This window comes from Mytilus californianus, unplaced genomic scaffold (assembly GCF_021869535.1).
Source record: "Mytilus californianus isolate M0D057914Y unplaced genomic scaffold, xbMytCali1.0.p SCAF_9, whole genome shotgun sequence".
Taxonomy (NCBI): Eukaryota; Metazoa; Mollusca; class Bivalvia; order Mytilida; family Mytilidae; genus Mytilus; species Mytilus californianus.
In genome coordinates, this window is record NW_026262745.1 from 45,996,901 (window position 1) to 46,006,990 (window position 10,090).

Here is a 10,090-nt window from a genome sequence, read left to right on the forward strand (position 1 = left end):
GGGTTTGTCATTTCATGAGCAACACATTGGGTGCAACATGCTGAGCAGAAACTGCTTACCTTACAGGAGCACCTGAGTTCACCCCACGCTTTTGGTGGGGTTTGTGTTGCTCAGTTTATTGTTTTTTGTCAATGTTGTGTTTTGTAAATTGTTGTTTTTCTTTTGGTCGATTTTTGTTTTTTGCCATGGCACTGTCAGTTCGTTTTCGACTTATGAGTTTAATGTTTCCTTTGTTATCTTTCGCCTCTTTCTTATGGTACACTTTCCCCACATTGACATAAAATGTAGGATTGGTCTGCAATACAGAAGAGTTACACATAGTCTTTAGATTATTAGGGACATTTCGGATAAGTAAAGTGTATTTTCATTGCTTTAAAGGGAAAATTCGCGATTTTTTACTTATAGTTTAAATATGTTCATTATAACATATAATACATATTCACAAAGTTTTATCGCTATATGTGCATTAATAAAGAAGAAAATCAATAATTAATAATTTTTTTATTGACTACTTTCTGTAGTACGTGACGTTAACTCCTGGTATTGCAGGCCGGGATTTAAAGTACAATCATTTAAAATCTTGGTCTTTAATCATATTTTAACGTAACCATAAGCGCGCCGATGACTAATTTTGATAGCTAATTACCATGCGATAGTAAGAAAATAAAACGAACAGACATGCAACTTTTTACATTAATGAGATAAAATTTTGACATGTTGACAGGGCAAAAAGGAAATCTTATATATTTTTTAATTTTCTTTTTCAACGAATATGGTGAAAAAAGTTAGAAAATATAACTTTGACTGTAAGGACAATAAAAGTAGGACGAAAGATACCAGAGGGACAGTCAAACTTATAGATCGAAAACAAACTGACAGCGTCATGGCCAAAAATAAAAAGACAAACAGACAAATAATAGTACAGAAGACACAACATAGAAAACAAGAGACTAAGCAACACGAACCCCACCAAAAACTGCGGGTGATCTCAGGTGCTCCGGAAGGGTAAGCAGATCCTGCTCCACATGTGGCACCCGTCGTGTTGCTTATGTTGTTATAAATCCGGTAAATAGTCTAATTCGGTAGGTCACATTCGTGAAAAGGGAAGGGTATTGTAGTTACGACCACAAGTCACGGCACGTTTTGACCCTTAATTCAAGCAAACATTTCTACGCTAGAACTATGTTAATACAATGTGTATTTTTCTCTAGCAATACCGGTGGAAGGCTTGATATAAAATCAAGGTAATTTGCAGATCGGTATTTAGTCGTGTCTCCAGGGCACACCGTGCCAGGTGTGAATGTCATTTCGAATGGATTATAAGACAGAAGGTTAAGTTTAATACACAAAGTTAAAATACATTAAAGGTGGTGTCAAATACAAATAGATCTCCGTAGAATATTAAATTATATTTAGGTATTGAACATGTATTTCATATACATGTAGGATGAATAAATCCGATGTTAAACAAGGTTAAAAAACGGAAACACTATGATCTAAAAATTTGAAATCTTGGTATGTTATACCTTGCCAAAAGGTGTTTAAGCAATATCGGAAACCATCTAAAGTCAAACTTTCCTATGTAGAATTACTAGATTGGAACCAAAAAAAAAAAAAAAAATACATAGTTCGCCATGGAAAATTTTTAATACTTTTGCTTAAATGTAAATATTCACATATATAAAACATTTATATATAAACATGTATAAAACCTCGTTCACACGGTGAAAAAAAACCCCGAAATAACACAAAACCATTTAACACCGAAGTAAGTTTTAGATACTTAATGGGATCTCTTTTGGTAGAACTTGGCTGTTTCTGTCCGTTCTTCGGGCTACTTCAGCTAACGATCTTCTTTTTTTTTATCCAATAGAACAAACTGTTTTTGATTTCAGAAATCTTTTATGATTCAAAACTGGAAGATATTCATTGTTTAAGAAAAAACCCACTGTAACTGTAATAAAATCAACTTCAAAATGAGGAGTTTACCTTGGTAATAGAAACGGAGGTTTTCATGATTCGAAAGGGTTATATTTTTTTATATTTATTCAATTGTAAGTCTCGAATACAAATAGGAAATAAAACTGTAAAGGTGGGTGTAATTATAAATGTTTTAAGTTCGACTGAAACGTGTTAATTATATATTATTCAGTACAAGAAAACGTTTGTGATTTGTGATTTGTATTTAAGACAGACTGGATAATTTTTTTTTTGTGCTTTATATCTTGTACCTTTGAAAAACTTGTCATTCATATTCTTCAGTAGCACACATTATTCCCACTCTAAACAGATAAGAATACTCCTTAATACCCGACAAGCAGTAGTATTTTAAAATTTCTGTGATTTAATAACAAGTAAAAAAAAAAGCACCGAAATTAAATTGATACTCAATATATTTCTTTGACAAATAAACATATTCTCATTAGGTCTGAAAATAAAATATGAATTTGGTATACAGAACATTCAGAAGCATGAATGTCATGAAATGTTGTTATATCAGAAAAAGGTATTGAACGCCATTATAAACGTGAACCTGTATAGTAAGACCTCATGGGATGGCACCTTACCATATACAGGTAATACACATGTAGCTCTGTAATACCCGGAAATGTCCAAGGTAAATCGCTACCTATACAGAATGTGCCATGTCAAAGAAATTCTCACGATTGTGAAGCATGACCATTATTGATTTAAGAGGGGTCTTGGTTGGGAATGGTGTAAATTCTGACTAGACTTTTTTTCTCAACTTATATCACTAAACTAAAAAAAAAGTTAATTACATCCAGGAACACAATTCTTTTTGTAAATTCATAGAATACTACTTAATATCGGCTATAGTACTTAGTGGACAAGCCGTGTATTTTTTAATTTCGATAATGCAATACTTAGTAAAAAACACCGAAATTAATTTGATAGTCAATATGTTTCCTTATGTTTCTACCAAATGTATGTATTTTTTATATTTACCTATCGAATGGGTGTATTTTTCGCCTACAACATTTGAGAAATTTTTTGCATACCCGTTCCTATTATGTACAGAAATATGCCAAAAGTATGCAATTTATATGATTCTTTTCTCTCCTATTTTCAATATATATTTAAAAAATTGTGACTATCTATAGTTCCGTAACTTTCTAGCTGTAAACCTATGAACGACAAGTGCATACATTTTTGTGAAATAAATATATATAGGCTATGGTTCTAATTTTGCATAATTATTGACAACGAGTATATACTTACAATTTTCTAAATTTTACTAAAAAGTATCTAAATAGATTTTATTTCCTCAAATCATTAGCTGGAATTACTTAAATTTTCATAAATATCATTCTTTACAACAGAAATGTCATTCATAAACAAGTGGTAGTAAAATTGTATACACGTATGAGTTTAGCAATGACTAGTAAATCACTGCCGGACTCAAGACAAACAATGTACACATAATGTATATTACATCTGATAGTTTTTAAATGGAAAGTTCCTAGCTATAAAACCAGGTTCAATCCACCATTTCTACATAAGAAAGTGCCTTTGCCAAGTCAGTAATATGACAGTTGTTATCCATTTGTTTGATGTGTTTGAGCTTTTGATTTTGCCATTTGATTAGGGACTTTCCTTTTTGAATTTTCCTCGGAGTTCAGTATTTTTGTGATTTTACTTTTTTCCAAGTTCCCGGCCGTGTACACTGATACACTTAGCAGTGAAGAAATGTATAAACCTGCATTATGTAATTGTATAATAAAGAGTTTTGTTTAGCTCGACAGGAAATCGCTTGAATACCTGGACGTTGCAACTCACAATACCTCTGGCAATAATTCCTTTAGCCATGCAATTAGAAAAGGACAGACTTGAATAAATGTATTGCATAAAAGACTAAATTAGAACTTTGAAAATAATTTTACACGGAACACCGCTAGTTAATTATGACTTTAAACTTTTAGAGAATCCATAAAAGTAATTGTTCTAAAGTAATTCCCCTATATATTTAATAGTTTCATAAACTTAGTAAACCAACAGTTTAAAAACAACAGACCATAGTTTTTAAGAAAAAAGATGTCCAATCGGCCGACTTTTTCGACTCTTATTTAAACATTGTTCGATATCAAGTTAGTTTAAAAAGTTTGCCGCTAGGTAGTACAACATGTTTGGTATAATTCTTTTTTTTTTGGATCCAGGAAACTGGGATTGCTTTTGTCATTACAATGTCGGGTTAAAACAACCGTACGCCTCACAAGTGATTTCGACACTGAATTACAACTACGTTAGTCCTTGCTTGTTTTGGTACTTTATGGTTTATAGATATCACGTGGTATTTTAATCGGCAAGCCGTCGGCGACATGTAGAGAATTGATAATCTCAATTTAAAACGATGCTGATCTCTTATCTAGTGGAATAAAACGTTAATATTTATGAATTTGTGCTTTTTTATACATAATGAACACACTATCATTTTTTAATTTTTTTGGGAAGTTTCCCTTTCAGCTTTCTGTACAGTTTTTCAACTACGGTTTTTCGGTGAAATGCATATTTTAAGGTTTTTCTTGTCGTTTAACACACCAAGGGTTGTCAGGATTATTGAAATGAATGACCGAGTGTAGGGAAGTCCTTCTATGGGAAATCCTGACACCCTTAGGTGTGTTCTACGACATGAACAACCTTAAAATATGCATTATCTGACTTATATACCGTCAACAGTTATTATTTCCTACAAATATTTGCGGGAAATATGTCCCATTTTACCGATAACATTAAAGTGGGATAGTTTTTTCAACAACGCCCAACGGCTCAATTAAAAGGCGAAGTAAAACTCACTAATCTAGGTATAAATTCTTTTAATCACCATCCAGTTAGCTTGAATTTACTGTAATTGCATGAAAAAAGAAAACAATTGTTTCGGTATATATGAAAAAACAAGTTTTGTTGTAAGTAATTTATTATATTAACTTGATAAAAGGGGTGTTATATCTTTTTTTCTGCTTTTATGACATTTTTTTTCGCGATGAAGTAAAATATTTCCTCAACAATTTAAAAGGAACTTATTTAAAATTATGGTTATTATTTCATTTGCCTGTCAATTCAATTTTTCTTATAAAATGGAGAATCAGGATAGACTATTCTATAATTCTGTGGTTTATTTTTATCAATAGTACCGCTTAATTCGACGCTAGGGGCCGTCTTGACCTTGTTGTAGGGTATAAATTATTCATTCATTGTTGAAGACCCTACGTCAACTGTCAAGATGAAGAACAGGAATGAAAGCCCTGTTCATTGATAGTTTTCTATGTTTTCTATGTATTGTGTGCGATTTTGTCCCATGTTCATTTACTCCATATCCTTTCACTTTCTATCTCCTATTATTGTGCGTTAAAGACGTATTCTGGTATAATGAAAAGAGTGAAGGCTTTTTTCTTCCTTAAACCTTTAAGTAATATTTAGGATGTGAAATTGTATAGAATATAAAAAAGAAGATGTGGTATGATTGACAATGAGACAACTCTCCACAAGAGACCAAATGACACAGAAATTAACAACTATAGGTCACCGTACGGCTTTCAACAATGAGCAAAGCCCATACCGCACAGTCAGCTCTAAAAGGCCCGAAATGACAATGTAAAACAATTCAAACGAGAAAACTAACGGCCTAATTTATGTACAAAAAATGAACGAATAACAAATATGTTACACACAAACAAACGACAACCACTGAATTACAGGCTCCTGACTTGGGACAGGCACATACATACAGAATGTGGTGGGATTAAACATGGTGGCGGGATTAAACATGTTAGCGGGATCCCAACCCGCCCCCTAACCTGGGACAGTGGTGTAACAGTACAACATTAGAACGATCTATAAAAATCAGTTGAAAGAGGCTTAACTCATCAGATGGATAAAAATACAAATACTACAAATACAAGTGGACCTGGCCGGGTACATGTACATCAAAACAACAAAAAGACACTGAGTACAGATCTGAGAGAAAACTGGCAACACAACACGATTATTATCAAATGATGCTTAAGAAACGGTAATTTGCATTATAATCGGGGTAAAGAATAACCTGACACAGGTCATTATTGTATGCCTTGAAGCGTTTTTTTTTTAAACTGGTATCGTCAAGGTTGTTTCTTCAAAAGAATGAGATATCGTTCTGAAAGAAAATAACTCCATACAGGTGTATAATGTACCTTAATTACTTAAGAAGTATATGAAACTTTTTACAACAATAGTATGCATGAATATACATATATTTACGGAATGATGCATAAAGTTATAAGGGAAATAAAACAGGTGAAAGCCAAATGACAAACATAATAGTTAATTTTATTATTCTTTTCATTTAGGACTTATGAATGTTTTTGGTCTATTATCCTTAAGGTAATCAAAGAAAATGCCTCTGCCAGAAACAATAACAGTCGAAGTATTTGTCGTGTTTGTTGCTAGTTCAAAAATATTATACAAAATTTTACAACGGCAACTGACACTTTGCTCCCTGTTATAGTTCTAAACACACATGATATTAGCACTTATACATAATCAAATAAAACATTAAACTAACATATCGACAGTTGTTATTATGTACCATCAGTTTTCGTTTTTTATCAGTCCTCTTCCATAACATAAATAGTCTTTTCTGGCACCCTTTTATATCCTGTTAACGAATATAGTTGTTCTTCTTCAGGAAAATACTGTAACTCTTCTTCAATCTCTCGCACTTTTTCATCCTTAATATCTTTATATTTATTGTAATATTTCTTGAGCAATAAATAGTCTTTAATACACTGACGAATATGCTTCCTCTCTAATGGAATTAGAATGGAATATAGGCAGTAATCACATGGCGTATTAATACATCACTGTGATACAAACTAGATGAAAGTGAAAAGTTTACAATCTATAATTTCTTTGGGAATATTTTGAATAATAGCTTTACTTTTAAAATTTTACTATATATGAATTCTTTTAAAAATAGCTTTATTTACTAGCTTTCAGTAACTGCGAGTACTCTCAAATCGTACCTTCGTGTTAATTTTACCTGTTGATATAATTTGTAATGCATTTTTGTTATTTAATGTTTACTTGTTTAGTGTTATATCTCTTCTCACTATTTTTAATATGTACCACCTTTGATAAGTGTTTGGTATGACGATAAATTTTATTTGGACGATAAATTCACTTCTGTTCTCGTACTATGAACAAAAAAATATTTCCGTACTCCATGTATACCTTACAACAAAATCATGTTTACGTTATTTTTTTGGCGGCATTTTGTCCAAGGTTATGGTTGTCTTTCTGATATTGTTATACATCTCACCCCCCTTTTTTAAAATTAATTTTGTATTTACATTGTGTCATAGATCAAAATTATGACTACAGGGTGAATTCAGAGCATTTCGACCATATTTTCTTTGCTCAGGTTAAAGTCATCATTTGATTTTTACATATCACTTTACTATTCTTCATTATCTAAATATAGGCCTAAAACAACCTGTCCACAATTAACCTCTTAAGCGGGTGTGTCTTTATATATGTAAACAAGACAGTAAGATCGGACAAAAGTTTGTGAAAGCATATATTCCTTGTCTTCAACTCATAAAACGTTTGCCTTTTCGGATAAAAGCATGCATTATAGTTGTTTAGATTTCGTTTATGACATTGAATAAATAAGACGATGTCGTTTTTTAGCTTACCCTGTCTTAAATTTGCCATAGTTGACAGCCTTGAAATTACAAGAAATACATTTTTTACATTGAGATATGGCTGATGCTAAATCTCGACAATGTTACTGGCATATTGTTATAATAATAAACAACACAGACCATTCCTCAAAACTTTTTTTATGATGTCAATTTCAGAGAATTTTTGGCATAAAAGATGGCTCATTTTTATGAAACGAGATTGGTCTAATTATTTTAACCTGAATTTGATAATTTACGAAGAGGATATCGGGAGTTTAAGCTTAAAATGTTGAATACCAGTGTAAAGGGTAGAGGGATCAAATGTTTTATATTATTACAAATCCTTTGTATGAACTCTAACGGATCACGGGAATTTTTCAATGATAACATCTTATTGATACCGTCACTAAAGCACTCAGTTTCACATTAACTCTATAACCAGGATTTAATAGCCGATAAAACAGAAACAACTGCTGTAGTCTACCAATCCACAAAACTCATATTTAGTATATAAATAAAGGCAACAGTAGTATACCGGTGTTCAAAAGTCATAAATTGATTGAGGGAAAACAAATACGTGTTACAAACTAAAACCGAGGGAAACACATCAACTATATGAGGAAAACAAAGGAACAACAGGAACACTGAAGTGCAACAAAAACAAACGCCAACATATATAGAAACGAACTATTTGATAACAACTGCCATATTCCTGACTTGGTACAGGACATTTTAAGAAAAAAATGGTGAGTTGAACCTGGTAGTATGGCTAGCCAGACCTCCCGCTTATATGACAATGTTAAAAAATATCGCTAAAATGACAACACTACGTTGACAGAAATACAGCTCAAACATACGCAATAACACTCATCACAGAGAAACGCACAAACAAATTTTATAATAGTCGACACAACATGCAAACCGCAGAACAACAACGAACATCTTCCATCAACGACAGACACCACAGGACATCACAACACCTGTACTCCATGCATTACAAATAAGTGCGCTCTTGTAGTCTGCAGAAGTAGGGTGTTGTAGAAGGCGATAGAAATAACCAACGCACATGCGCACATTTTTGTTGTCGATAGTTTACCTGTGTCAAACATTACCTTTTCAAAGTTAAAAATAGAAATTTGTTTTCTAAAAACTAAATATTACTTCAAATCAATTTTTGGAAATATAAAATAACAAAAGCTGTTTTTTTTTTACCTTGGAGCTTCAGAGACCAGAAGTAAATATGTAATAGGATGTCTAGAAATTTGCAAGTTAATATTCATAGTTTCTGTCAATTATTTCTTGAAAGTGAATGCTTGAGTACAATGGTAACGAGTATAGGGTTGACAACATTATTTTTCATCTATTGGATCTTAAGTATTTCAGAACACAGCTTGCATAATGAAAGTTGTAATGATAGATGGATTGGATTAAATACGACGGGTAAGATTATTGAGAACATTCAAGTTTAATTGTATAATCCTTTTACTATTATAATGTGTTATGTCTTATCGTTTGTAGTCCAAATAATTATAAAATAGCCTTTCAATACCATCATTGTCATGAACATTGTTTGGACTGGTATTGTGAAAATAATTGTATAAAGTTCGATATTGCATGTTCGTTACGTAAGTGCGTCACTGCGTTTATAACAACCAAAACAAAATATGTATGGTCATGCAGGCATAATTTGACCTAAAATGAAGTTGTTAAAAATGTATATTTTTTTACTAAATGGGAAATGGATTTTGTCGGTTTAAACAATATTTTAATTAAGAATCAAGTTAAAGGCAAAGCATAACAACCAAATAATTAACGTGGAAAATAGCGGCCACAGTTCACTTCGAATGAATGACAGGATCTGACATGATAGCAAAATGCCGACATAATTGATTTAATAGACAAGTCTGTGCACCACTGGTGACAAAAGATGCTCAAGTTCATCAAGGTTAAATAATAAAGAGATCAAGGGCCTTGATCCCCAAATACGTCGGCTCAAATTCGCTTCATAACCTGGTTGTCTAGGGAGTGAATATTAACAATTTCTAGATCATAAAACTTTAAGCTCGAACTGGTACAAATTCAGAACAGACAACTCACGGGATACATGAGATGGTCTCAACAGAACTTCCTGCGGTAACGCAGGAAAGTAAAAACCTAATATGATTCAACGTATAATGCAGGAAAAGATCATAACCCCTTAGTCTTGTCTCGGGAATGGGTCGATACACACTCATTAGAAACCCCCTCTTCCACCCATACAAAAACCTAAACAAAGTCCATTTCCAATTATACTTCTGGAAAGAGCGAATGTTGTATGATGATACGAAAGTTTCAATTCCCCCTTGAATGTTGTTTAGTTAGTATATATCATTCCCCATATCGGATAAGTGAGTTCCGTCAAACCTATGCAG